At 33.0% G+C, this 14,024-nt stretch overlaps 1 protein-coding gene across 4 annotated transcripts in view; it reads right to left on the reverse strand.

Annotated features, from left to right (window-relative positions):
* LOC111038194 (C-Maf-inducing protein-like) overlaps positions 1-12,701 on the reverse strand; it is a 37,190-nt gene extending 24,489 nt beyond the window's left edge. For 2 of the 4 annotated variants that reach the window (XM_022321203.1, XM_022321200.1), the window contains exon 1: positions 11,980-12,701. The gene's annotated coding sequence lies outside the window, so the exon portion shown is untranslated. Of the gene's footprint in view, positions 1-4,805; positions 4,899-11,979 lie in introns of all 4 variants that reach the window. The other 2 variants (XM_022321202.1, XM_022321197.1) reach the window with 2 other exon arrangements.
* Positions 12,702-14,024: the final 1,323 nt, after the last annotated feature.

The following is a 14,024-nucleotide window of genomic DNA, read 5'->3' on the forward strand; positions in this document are numbered from 1 at the left end:
CCCCCCCCCCCTGAGCTACATTGCTGCGGGCGTCCCTGATGTATACAAACATATCAGTATACCGATTAAAATATATCAAAAACACATTTTCACAAATTATTCATACCTAAGATTTGTTCGTCATAAGTGATTATTAAAATTCAATAGTTATCAATTATTATAATTAGAAAATAAAAGGGGGCAGTATTCCTCATATAATTTTATAAGCATTAAATATTTGACAAAAATAGATATTCAAGCGTCAAACAATGATTTTCTTACTTTTGTTGAAATTCAAAAACAAATAACTATGTATAGATACATTAACTTTTCATTAAATGTTTATATTAACAGTTTCTATACATAGTATAGGTTTATATAACTTTCAAAATATTTTGACCCTCTGATGCATTTTAGAGACATTTTTTTTTTCGTTTTATGTATGAAACATTACTTTGGGTAAAAAACCTTGAAAATTGAATACAATGTTCCCCATTTATTTTTATTATAGTAATTTAAAAATGTTAGATATATATGAGCACGATTTTTTTTTAAAGCATTAGATGTTCAAATTTCATTATAATTAGATAGGTATCTATTTAAGCAAAAATCAAAGATTTTATTATTTTTTTGTAAAAAAAAAAAATTATTCATGAGTAAGTACTTGACACTTTTAATGTATAGGTATTATTACATTTTATAAATATGATAACATTTTCAAAAGGCTAAGTTTTAGCTAAAAATTTGTTCAACCTTCAACCTATTATAATAATACAGACTGACAGTCGACGAACCATCTTAGCGAATTTCGTAGACAATGGTATTGAATTGAAATTTAAAGTTTTATTTTTTTATCATTATTTCTATGTTTTATTACTATATTCATCACTATTCACTAAACAAATTTATCTAAATTAAATGGAAACTGCTTACTTCAATCACGTTTAGTGTCATTAATCGTACATTGTTTTCAATAAGTCTTTGTACAAACCAGATGTATATTGACATATTAATTTGTAAATTATCTCGTGCACCGTAATTAGTGCACCGAACAATGTCATAGATTATAGGAATTTATTAAACATGTTTTTTTTTTTAAATTAGAAACATTGGGATGATTTAATATTAACGTAAAGACTTTAACTGATTAATTCAACTCGATTTTTTTCACTTCGATGAGGACTGGCCAATTATGTAATCAACAATAATTTAATCGGTTTTATGTTTAGCCTATTTATACGCTAGTTGTGCATTGTATTTTTTTGTACACTAATACCCTCCAAATTCTGGTTTTCAATCAATAAACTGTCTATAGTCAAGTAATACTATTAGAATGGTACCATGGTATTTCTTAGTTAAAACTGTAAGAAGATATAGGTGCCTATACTTAATACCTACTAATTATTTCTGAAAATTCGTCTATGGACTTTATGAGCTCTGTATTTTATGTGTACAATAAGTTACATAGGCTATAGTAATAAAGTCTACGTCAACTAATACGTAAGTTATGGTTCATAAATCAATAAATTAGGTAGCCACTAGGCAGGTATGTAAATTGTAAATGAACTGCAATAGGTATTCATGAATAATTATGTTTTTTGTGCTTATTTCCTTTTACATTTATAGTAGTATCATTTTCATTACTTTAGTCTTTAATATTATGTAAATTATTAATAAATGTATACAGTTTTCGGCTTTATAGTGATCTATTTATACATTATAAGTGTTTTTTTTCGGTTTTAGTAAAGAGGTCAGGCTGTACCTATAAGAGTACCATTACATTGAATACGAAACAAACAAATTTTATAAGCTGAAAATTAAAATATTTTTCGTTGTAGATACAAATATATATTTATATATATTTTATATATTATTAAAACTAGTATACCTATATAAAAAAATAATTGACTTTCGTTTTTGAGTGGTTACGTTAACTATTATGATTCACTATATTATATTAAGTTAGAAAATCTTAATATAGTACTAAGTACTATAATAATGCTTTAAGACGATAAAAAAGAAAAACATCAAATATTTAAAATTACATGTATGTATAGGCTACCTAACTATATAAATAATATATTTAATCCGATATAGTAGAGTTTTTGTATAAATTATGCCATGCCGTATATAACGTAGTGGATATACGTCTCTTGAGTATTGTTACACGCAATCTACTCATGTTAATTCGTTGCATAATGAATATCAATTAATTATCTCATCTAAGTTTCTATATTGTCTTCACTCTGCAGGTGACTGGTGTACGTGCAGCTTCAATAATATTAATTGTTTTTTTTTTATATATAACGAAAAATATGTAACTGATCGAATCTAATTGAAATCTATAGCAAAAATATTTAAAATTGTATACTTCCTAAATGTTATTACAAGTATTTGGCGAATTTTCTTAAAACGCTAAGGTTAGCTTAATAAAAATATAACCATTCTAGAATCCCCAAATCAAAACTCGATTTAAAATAATAAATAAAACCTTTGTATACATGGGTGCCCATTGGGGGGGGGAGAAGACGGGGCACTTGCCCCCCCCTCTCTCCCCCCTTGGAAAAAAATATTATGAACTTGTAGCTCAATAAATATTACCACAATATTACCTTATTACCAAAATTTTTTATTTTGACCCCCCCTCAAATGTTACCTATGGGCGCCCATGTTTGTATATACAATTCATACGAACGCCTGGATATTGCAACATAAAGGGAAACGAGGAGGTAAATTAAGCGGCTAGAAATGCAATTAACAATTCCAATAGTGATATACTTAATTTTTTTTTCGCTTGTACACATACGAAGAAATATTAAAAAATCCTGATGGGTCTGTGGAATATAGAATGGCACATGACCACGGAAAATAAATTAAGAGGTATTATAATGATAATAATAATTATAATAATAACGCTTCGTGTGATATAGTCATATGGGATCATATTTTTTACCTAGCACAGTCGTTTTATACGTTTGTTGGACGACTATAGACTTTCTATACTAATCGTATGCTAAAGTCTCAAAGTACAAGAATATGATTTAACTTTTCATAGATTATGGGTATAAGATATGCCTAAAAATGTTACTGATGATAACACTGAACGTAACAATTATTAATCATTTATTCATATAAACAAGATTCTGATGAGGCTTAACCGGGCGGCGGACAGTCAATGTAATTTATCATAAATTATAATTATCTCTCATAATAATAATAATACTTACAATTCACAAAATATTCATAGAGCATTTTATGCATAAATTATCAATATATAATGGACGAATTATGATTGTTATGCAATTTTAAAAAAGGTCTATGATTGTGATGACTGCAGTAACGCAGTAGTTTGTAGTTCAAGAATATAAAATATATTATATCAATACGCATGCGTAACAATAAATTGGTCTACTTCATTTGATTTTTAAAGATATTTTTTTTTAACACAATTCGAATATCTTTTTTTATTACAACACTTCGGACTAAGTGCATCTATACAATACACACACCAAGCAAAACAAACTATAAAAGTTAATTAGATACATACGTCACACAGCTGAACTGTAACACTGCAATAACCCACTTATGTGTAATACGCGGAGGTGATAACTATAGGTAAACTGTAAACTGCGAGATTGAGCTCAAAAACAAATACCTACTCAACATTTCAAATATTTATAGTCGGATTAGTCACTGGAATATCAAAATACCAAACATGGATTACCCGCTGAATGCTTTTATGATGAGATATTTAAATTGCTGGGTGGCGTCGGACGTCAGTCAAAATGTGTCCAAACAATAAAATTACCATCTATAATTAATGATGATAATATTGAACATAATTGACGTCATTTGATACGAGATTACAAAATGCATGATTTATTTGAGAGCCTATGCATACTATGAGTAATAAATAAAAAATTGAATTGAGTGTAGGTATACCGTTATAATTAGATAGGTACACACACGAGTGTATAAGTTACACGCTGTTTATATACAGCTTAACAAAGTAAAAAAATCGCCCACGACCTTTTACGACAAATTACAATCATCATACTGTGGAATACAAAGCATTTTTATTAAACTCTATATATTATACTGTTGTCTTTTAGTTTAAAGTTGAAAGTAGCTGATTCCCGGAGCTAGAAGACTAGACAAGTTGATAACCTCAAAATGATTAGGTACCTACCTACTACAAAAATTAGTGAGATCTATGTCGTTGAAACATCTAGTAATGTGTTTTTAATTTTGATAATTTTAAAAGTTTGTGTTAAATTTTAAAAAAAACCACAATTATCAAAATATTCTTTATAGGTAACTAACTAACAAATAATAAGTAATAAATATTAATCTAAGTATAAAGCTAATTGGCCATGTCTCCGGAGCCACAATATTATATCATAGTTTATTATATAGTTATACTTTTAGTATTTACCTGTCACGATATTCAAAGTGCAAAACGAAATATTTACACTAATTAAATCTAGTCAAAACTATATAAATCATGTTTATTTATGCGTGTATACACACTAAAATATTATTTTATAATACAGCTTAAAATTATTATTAACCTGTGCTAGTGAGGTATATCCAATGTTACTGTTTTAAATTTATAATATATTTATTACTCGAAAAGTTATAAAGATATTTTCATGAACTCGTATAAGTACACTTATTGGATATAAAATTTGCATATTTTATAGATTCGTATATTACGTATATAAATTGACTATATTTCTTTTTCATCATTTAAGTTCAATGTTCATCGAGTACAATAATAAATTTGTACATAATATGTTTATAATCGATCACTGTCAAATACTCACGTCTATCGATTCGTCCATTTTATTTAATTTTACTGAAATATCTTCATAAAGTCGTACATCTTTTTTTTAAGGCCATCGTGTTTTTTTGTTATACTGCAAAACAGAATGAACCTGAATTAAACTTTAAATAATTTTAAATGGGAAGTATTAATATTTTAAGATTTGATGATTTAATGTTTTTCACACTTTTAGTTATTTACATTCCATCATATCAGAAATTAACAATGCGATATAACAGAACTGAGATTTTAATTTTCATAACAACTGAAACAATATGTAAACAAAATTCACAGATATAAACTAAGAAAAATATAGCTATATTGTAGTCTAACCACAATATTACATTTTAGACGCATAAATTGATTGAATTCTATCCATACGTATATTATGTTATAGATTTATAGGTATAGAGTATAAATGTATAATTTTATTATAGAAAGACTATACATTATTTACATTTTATTTATATATATATTATTTAAAATATATAGACATACACAATTTGTACCTTTAACTAATAGTTAACAATAATTCATACATTTATTGTTTATCGTCATAATTAATAAGTAATATTATTAAGCACCTAAATATGTTGGCACAATTATTAACTTAAATGTATAAATAATTCGTCTGATAGGATATTGACGTACACTAAGTCACTAATATACCTATCATTATAATATTATATACAAATTAAACAAAAATATTTTTGTTCGTCCAGTTGGTAACTCTGTACAGTTTTTCATGGTTTTATAAAAAATTTATTATTTGGTATAATTGACATTTAGCTTACAACATCTGTTTACCATTTTCAACAAAACAATTTAATTCTGTACCGCCAGTATATACAGGGCGTTTAAAATAATTCATTGGGTATTATAAATTATTCTACATTATAGACATTTTCATTTCACTTAAAATTTGCTTATCCGGCAAACAAATACCCGTAAATAAATGGAGTTTTAGCAGGAACCCATGTAAGACAATTTTTAGTCACAATTAGTGGATCACTGTTGCACAATTATTATAACATCATATTTATAATTCGTTCAAAGGTACTGATAATACCTACGTATGTTTTCCCTAACGCTTGACATGATAATATTGTGCCTTTATGATCGCTATATAATATGTGAACAAATAATATGGCTCGATAAAAGGCTCAATAAGGTAGTCCGTACTACCTGCATGACTGTACATATATATAGTATTTAGTATAAACATTTACATATGTAAATATAGTATATACAGACGTCGTGCGTCGTACCCCTCCACATTCATCAAACCTCATGGCTTTATAATAATATGGTGTCTGGCTCACTCACACATCCGAAATTTTATTTTATAAAAATATATTTTTAATTATTAATACACACCACATACTGACATACTGCAAATCATACTTACATTTACATACATATTATAAAAAATATGATGTGAACGCCTCAAAAATTCTCACCACTATTTTATCGGGTAACAATGCATTCGTTTAATTCTAAGTGTATAGATAGGTATCTACGGGCTACGACTACCTATAAAGATCATATTATTTACAAATCCTTAAACTTTTTTATGAAATTCAATGAGTATCATATTGTGATGATACAAACTCTTTTTTTTCAAATGAGAACTTCCATTTTTTTACTGAAAATTGTTAAGCAGACGATTTTGAGGAGTTTTAAATTGTAATTCAAATGAGTAGTTTTTTGTGTTATAAATTTATAATTGTATATTGACTAAGGATAATATGTTCGTGATATTAGAAGGTATACAGCATATACATATAACATAAAGCAAATGTGATATTTAGTCAGACAATTTTTATAAATTAAAAAATGCTAAGAAACCACCATTTCGTTAATAAAATCATGTGATTAACAATTTACTGTAAAAAGGAGAAGTTCTCATTTGAGAAAAAAGAACGGCGTTTTCATCACCACAAAAAACTCCTTTAAAGCGCCTTTAAAAATCTGTGTATTTGAAAATATGGCATTTAGCCTATGTAATCTACGCTTAAAAGTATTCTAAAAACAGAATTTGAATAAATACATAATCAAAGGATGAAACGGGAGCGAACCTGCTTGGCTTAAGTACCCTGTATAGTGTATAATGTAAATATACTACATATTAGGTATAACGATAGTGTATACCTAATATATATACTACTGTAGTGCTATATGTATAGTGTATATACTATATATACACAGTGGCCGTTTACTTTGTGCGGCAAAACAGAGCATTATGATGAAGGACATAATATACGTATTATTTTAATTTTATCCATACAAACACACACACGCACAAGTATACAAAATGTACTCGAAACGATTCGAATAATAAGACGCACACGATGTTTTATTTTTGCAGCACAACTTATCACTCGCAAAACACTCTAGATTTGTGTTTCTTTTTTTTATTTTGTAACTGGATAACCCTCTTTGATATCTACGCGAGTATGTGTGTGTGTGAGTGCGTATTGATGCCACTTTGTTCAAAAATGTCGTTGCACAAACGAATATTTTGTGAAATTTAAGAACGACTTGCTCAGGAAAAATAGATGTATAAACACTATAAACACTCGATATACTACGAATATAATGTTCGATACGTCGATACATACAATACATAAGTGCACGTGGACATGGCTGATACCGTAAATAGTATATGTAGGCGGATAGTGAAAATGAACTAGGTGTACACACACAAACACACACACACGCACACACACACACGCATATAAATATATATACAGTTATTGCACACGAAGTTGTGTGTAAGAAAAACACGTTTTACACCCACCTTGGGGATGTCGTCGCATGTATATTATATAGATACGCAGTGTATGGGGCCATCGCTAGTAATACTGGTGGTATCCCGAAATATTCGTCTCTGGAGATTCTGAATTAGACCGTTGTAGTTTTGATATCGGTACCCTTATAATATAAGTGTACAGGGAGTAACAGAAATAAATGGCAGATGCAATTAACTAACACTGCAATAGCCAATAACTTTCGTTCATAAAATCGGTGTTAAATTATTTTAAAATTCATTTTTTTTTCAATAAACAAATAATGAAGTCAAAAATATTATTAGAATAAAAGTCATTGCATTGGTAGTTTGTTCATCCCAATGTCAATTATTTCTGTTGCATCCTGTATATTGTAGATATAAGTGCTTGTGTAGTTGTGTGCGTTTGATTGTATCGTTAGTTTATAGTCCTGTATGGAAAAGACAAATAGAGCGTGGTGGTATGACTCGCAAAGGTCGCGCATAAAAGTAATTGCATCTTAATAACGTAATATGTTTACATACATGATACATAACTGTGTAGTGTGTACACACTGCACAGTACACAATACACATAATATATAAGGGGTGCAGAGGGGACACGTCATCCCCCTCACCGTTATTATTCTGGAAAGTATAATTGTGCCTCTCTCCGCTAATATTACGAATTTTACACTTTTAAATCAGATGTTTTTTGGATGTATTTCAGTATTTAACATTTGGATGCATTATCGGAATTATATATGTGCAAACAGTATTATTATTATTGAGTGCTTGCTAAGTCATTTTATTATCACAATATTATTTAGTATTATCCAAATCATTGAGGAAACAGAAATTTCTCACCAGTGTCCACTTGTCTAGTACTCCTATCCTGATTACGTATTTCAAGAACTATCTAAAAGCACTACTACATTATTTTGTAGTTATATAAGTACACTATATAAACGGGTTGTCACCGTATTGTCATAATTTATGTTTGGTACAACACCAGCAAGTAAAGAAATAAGACTTCATTTCTTTAATTATTGGTCCAACTATTTTCGAGTAATTGAGATATTGAATAGTAATTATAGATCTTATTTTATTATAATTTTTTTTTTAATATAACCTTCTTATTTTGTACTAAATATATTATACTCTAAACAAATACATACATAAATATAACTGTTATTTTATCAACATTATTTATTATAAAGATATAATTAAAGGAGTTTTCCAATTTAAATTCCACCAAAAAAAATTATATAGTCATAATATTGTGGTTACACTGTTTTTTTACCCTCCAGCGTAAAAATAGGTGTCTGTAACGTATTACGTACCTTTATAAATACTAGGTATACGCATTAAAAACTGAACGACAATATGACTTCCGTGGATGATCGTCGCCACCGCCCTTAAATCCGATCTTAAAGAGTCCATGCGGTCACCATATTATGAATATAAATATAGTTTAAGCTGTGATTTTGTGTACAATAATTTCAATGACACTAAAATTTAACAGAAAATCTAACTATCTATCGAAATTCATAATAGGTACGTGTGGCAGCATATCGACTTAACACAACGATAAAATCAAACAAAAATTGCAGTCGTGATTTATCACTGCAGCTGCAGATGGTGTTTTATACAGATATGAACTACATATATTGATATACGATATACGTACACTGTACAGTACTTCCCCAGACAACATAAAAACCCTGAATATGTCTGTTAGAAAGTAACAAAGAAATACATTTAAATGCAGTTATTTCAAAAGTAATTGATAACAAAATTTCTATTAAATAACATACTTATAGATAACAGTTGAAAAAATCACAATTAGACAGAATTTGTGAATGGAGGGTCAAAAATCCCCTCCCCCACAAAAAAAAATATATCTTTCTTCATGTAAGTGTATTTCTATAAAACTCTTCTCACCTCTAGTATCGGTGTATGTAATTTTGGAATAAATATTTATTATTGTTATAGTTCAAATCCCTTCGAAATTTTGTGTGCGCTACTACGGATATAGGTACGGAAATCTCGTAACGGGAATTTTGGGACACACTATATAATATACAAGCAATCCACATTTCACAAAATAACCCAATTGTCAACACTTAATTTCAAGATCAGCATCCTACACAAATAATACGAGCACACAATTCCATTCATAAATTGAATTGATCTAACATCAAAATTCTAAAATTGTTATTTTTTATAAGAGTCAGTCACCGGGGCACACATATATATATATATATATATATAAACTGCTATGCTGTATCAGTTGTGCAGAAGGTTTTGAGTTCGCATATCGATCTAGAGTAAAAATGAATAAATATAAACTTTTTCATTTGATCTGCGCACAATTATTAAAAAACCGGTATTTAATTTCAAACACATATTAATATTATCTCGTTCTATAAACCCATTTCCACCGAGCGAACCTGTCACTTAAATCGTGTGTGAAATTATACAACTTAAAACGTCTATAAATCGTTCGAGACGTTAGAGCTAAATACATTATACCACGAGTGTATGTATATATACACTACACACGCATCTCCAGACGGCCGACGTCGGACTTGTGTACATAATATTATATATATATATTAAAGTCAATGGCGCCAAATCCATTATTAAGTTATACCGCTGCGGAAAATAAATACGAACGCAAATATGAGCCCACACGCCCCATATCCACGATATCCTTTGCAAAATATGAAAAATAAATCGCTGCAAATGCTTTCCGCGCGGGGAAAATACGTCAAATGTTTGCATACAAAACATACCTATATATATATATATATATATAGGTGTCAACGCTGCAATACCCACTGGCTGCGCAATTCAGTGAGCAGATAAAAATAAATATACGATACAACCGTGTAATATACGGTATGTGTTCAGTGTTTGTTGGTCACCAATACAGTGTTATATTCGCGTGCAGAGTGGTATCGTGAACAGATTTTTATACGACCCGAACCCTGCAACGTCGAGGTCACGAGCACCTCCCTCGGAACCGTGGCGGTAGCTGGGAGACTCTCGTCGTCTACTCGCTCGAGAGCCCGGGACCTCCACCTCTGCTTTCGTCGCCCTCGCCCCCGCGAACTAAATCACTGCGAATCACGATCGGCGACAAGATAATGAAAACACATAGTGCGACCGGTTCGTCGTCGTATAATTCGTTATATGAACCATGTTCGATGCATGTTTTATTGGGGGGGGGGGGGGGAAGAACACGGGGAACTGAGTATCTCAACTATAATTTATTATTATTTATTTATTAGATATCATAAAGTAGACCTAATTTTTTTCGAATTGGGACGCATAACATGGTACTTCATTTACGATGTGTTACACAATTACTGATAGTAAACAATTATTTTGTTTAAATATTTTTTAGTTAATTATATGTGTAAGTGTTGATATCAGATTTGCAATGACACACGATGATTAAGTTTGGGTGCACTATGGTATAACCACGAGTGATAAAAAACGACAAAACTAAGAATATTTGTCCTAAAAGACAAAAAGACAATTTTATATACAAAAAATATTCTCATTTATGGAACTTATCGAATGGAGATTGATAACAAATGTTTGTTCATTGTGTGAACAATGTATGTGTTTGGTTAATTCAGTCGAAACACTAGTCTGATGTCCTGCTTACATATTTCTTGTTATAATTAGAATTTTGGACTCATTTTGAACATTTTAGACAAAATGTATATTATAAATAGCTACCTAACTTAGTTTAATTATTAATAATTAATTTAAAACAATTACCAGAAATTCCTAAATTGCCTGCAAAAGTCTACCACCTATGCACGTTTATAATTAAAAAGTTAAAAGTACCTAAGTATAATAAGTTATGAAATATTTGCTGGTTCATGGTAATATATGTTTAGGAGTATAAGAAAACTTTAAAGGTGATTTAGTGGGGGATAGCCCCTCCCCCGTGGTTTCATAAGTTATATTAATTAGCTAGGGAATACAATTTTTTTCCAGTCACCAAAATAGTATCTTCATTTCATATCCAAGTCACTACTTATGTTAAATATGTACAATTTTTTTTTTTAATGTATTTCAAAAGATATATTCTTAGCTCACGCCATCGTGTAGGTATCTGGAAGCACGATAAAATGGTATGCTGGATGTACATTTCTCGTTACTCATAACGGCGACGAAAGAAAAGTTAATATTAAATACCAGTAACCTAGAAATAATAAATATAGGAAGCTTAAGACCATAAGTCATAAGACTAAACAAAGAAATAGTGACGAAGAGGATGTCATCGCATACGGTCTATTTACGGTCTAATATACATAGCATTTCAACCCACATACATAATAATACATTAAAATATGGAGGTAACTATTAAACAGTGAGGAATACGTACTTGCGACGTCGGAGGCAACGATGATGTCGTCCACGTCTATTCGTCGGGTCACAGCGGAAGCGTTTACCTGCGCCCGGACTGGTCGCCGGCCATTGTTTACCATTTATACTTGTTACGCGTGCCTCGTATTATATACCGTGTTTGGCGCCGACACACGTACTCGCGGCCGCAGGGGTGCCGGGGCGGTCGTGGGTGGTTCGCTAAGTGTATGGCGAAGAGGGGGCGCGCGCGCGCGCGTTTACTGCGTGCGCTGTCGGCGGCGAGATGCGCGCGCGCCCTCGCTCGCTCGCGTTCGAGACCGAAGCGAGCACGCACGCCGCCAGACGCGCGCCCGCGGATTCTCCTCGCTGCTGTCCGATTGATAGTCTTCGATGCCCCGCGTCGACGACAGATATTATAATTAAACGCTCTATCAACTTGTATACTATGACAACAATAGTACGTCGTGAGTATGTCGGCCTTGCGGCGGCGAAACGAACACGCGAGGAAACCGAACAGAACACCACCGAAAACTGTTGCCGACGACTCGCCGTTTGGCGTGCGAAAATATATTTTTAATTCTTATAAACGGCAGCAGCAGCAGCGGCTGTTCAAAAACGATGCGACGTGAGCGTGGCCGTACGGTGCGCGGATGTGCGACGGTGGCGGCGTTCTGGCGCCGTGTGCGTGCGTGCGCGCGGCTCCGTCGGCGGGACTGCGAAAGTTTGCGGCGGTGGCGGCGTTGGCGACGGCGGTCCCCGTGCTCGTGACGATGGTGCACGCGCGCCTCTGCCGCCGCTGCCGCCGCTGCCGGTCGCGCCGCGAGCATCGACCCACGCCGTACGCCGGCTCGAGAACGAAAATCGATCGGACGTGAACGCCGCGCGCGCCCGCTCGCCAGCGGTCTCCCCGGGGCGACGGGCAGAGACGCGTACATGCTGCTTTGGCGAGCAGATGGCGTTCCCAGCTTTGACCGAATGACCTCACGGCAGCGGCGCGGGCACCTCGGCACCCGCCGACGCCGTAATTGCAGGCCCAGCATCGCTTCCGCCCCTCCCCTCGCCACGTATATATTATAATATACTCGCCTGCCGAATGCTGCAGCAGCGATCGCACCCACCACCCGTCCACTGTCCGCTGCAGATGAGTCCCCTTTGATGTGGATCCGTGTATAATAATTTATACATAAGTGTGGGTGTGTGTGTGTGTGTGTGTGTGTGTGTGTGTGTGTGTGTGTGTGTGTGTGGGTGTGTGTGTGTTGTGTGTGTGTGTGTGTGTGTGTGTGTGTGTTGCTCCAGCCGCGCGACGACTGCACCCACCCCCAAGCGGAACCCCATCGTTATATACCTATGTGTGTGCGTTACGAAATTTGCGGCGACCCGGCGCCGGTGTGATGTGGGTCGCGTGCAGGTTTTCCGACTTTACAGATGATATCGAAGTCGTCGCCGACTATCGGCCGATGTTTATTCCATTATTTAATATTATTCTGTGTATTATTATGCGCAATTATAACCATTCCGAATCAAATGCATTCCGGCCAACGCTTGCAATTTGATGCACCACACGCCACTGCACTGCGCCGGAACGTTAATATATTTTCATGACGTGCCCACCGCCCACAACACTAGAAAATTATTTATATTTACCACACACATACATTTTGATTATTGTTTTATCATAATGAATTTACCACGGTTATCGTCTATACCTATACTAGTTTATACTGTGCTATTATAACTCGGTGTATGGTGGTCGAATCTCGAAATAGCCGTGTAACTGGTCATGGACAGTATGCGAGTTTTTATTTGATTAGGTACCGATAAGCCTATAATATATTTAGTTTTAGATTCTGAGCAGAGCGATATTGAATTCATAATGATCAGTGTTTTTGTTTTGTCTTTCGTGTGTGTTTCTATTTTATGAAGGTAGTTTCTGGTACCTAATAAATTAGAACTATAGTTTGTAGTATGGGCATCAGCGTAACTAGGGGGAGGGGCGCTTAGCCACATCTTTATGTGTATTTAGGCCCCTATAATATACATTGTACTCATTTTATTATTTACATT

The sequence above is a fragment of the Myzus persicae genome, unplaced genomic scaffold, assembly GCF_001856785.1.
Source record: "Myzus persicae strain clone G006 unplaced genomic scaffold, MPER_G0061.0, whole genome shotgun sequence".
NCBI lineage: Eukaryota > Metazoa > Arthropoda > Insecta > Hemiptera > Aphididae > Myzus > Myzus persicae.